Source organism: Penaeus monodon, chromosome 33, assembly GCF_015228065.2.
Source record: "Penaeus monodon isolate SGIC_2016 chromosome 33, NSTDA_Pmon_1, whole genome shotgun sequence".
In the NCBI taxonomy this organism is placed as follows: domain Eukaryota; kingdom Metazoa; phylum Arthropoda; class Malacostraca; order Decapoda; family Penaeidae; genus Penaeus; species Penaeus monodon.
In genome coordinates this window covers 16,576,646-16,577,219 of record NC_051418.1, presented here as the reverse complement: position 1 = coordinate 16,577,219, position 574 = coordinate 16,576,646, and the positions used below count along the sequence as shown (strand labels likewise).

Sequence of the window (574 nt, the reverse complement as noted above, 5' to 3'; positions counted from 1 at the left end):
CAACAAGGACCTCCAATAATTACCTGTTACACAGAGATATTTGTCGTAGTTATTAATCCTGACATGATGTGTCTCGCCATGTATCACCCGAACTAGCGTAAGTTATATATTCTTTGGTAAAATTTCATTGGGATAACTTTTTTTTCTACAACTTCCAAGAGGAAAATGCACTGCATTAATTTGGTGTATCACTTAGCACTATATTTTCAAAATTATCTCGCTATGATCGGAGCCGTTGGTCTTTTCTCGTTCATTCTCTGCTATTACTTGGGAGAAACGGGATGTCAACGCAAACTCATTGGCCAAAATATTGCTTAATTACTGACTGAGTATTGGTCGCTCTGCGAATCTTGTTTATCTATTTTATCTGCTTTTGCTCACTTTTTTCTTACATACTTATATTACATATTACACTGGAGAGACGAAATTCACTTTCAGGCTTCAGATCGATTCGATACGTGCTCCCCGTAGTTTCACCTCGAATATCGGACACAGATAGACACCCAGAGCACACATACACACAATATCCCCCTTGTTCCCGTAGAAGGTTCCCGAGGTGCGTCACACAGCCCAA

General features: G+C 39.7%; 1 protein-coding gene across 1 annotated transcript in view; it reads right to left on the bottom strand.

Moving 5' to 3' along the window:
- Positions 1 to 568, bottom strand: part of LOC119594092 — a gene marked incomplete in the record, with an annotated part of 59,988 nt that extends 59,420 nt beyond the window's left edge. Inside the window, 1 exon segment of the mRNA XM_037943147.1 lies at positions 24 to 568.
- Between the last annotated feature and the right edge of the window lie 6 nt (positions 569 to 574).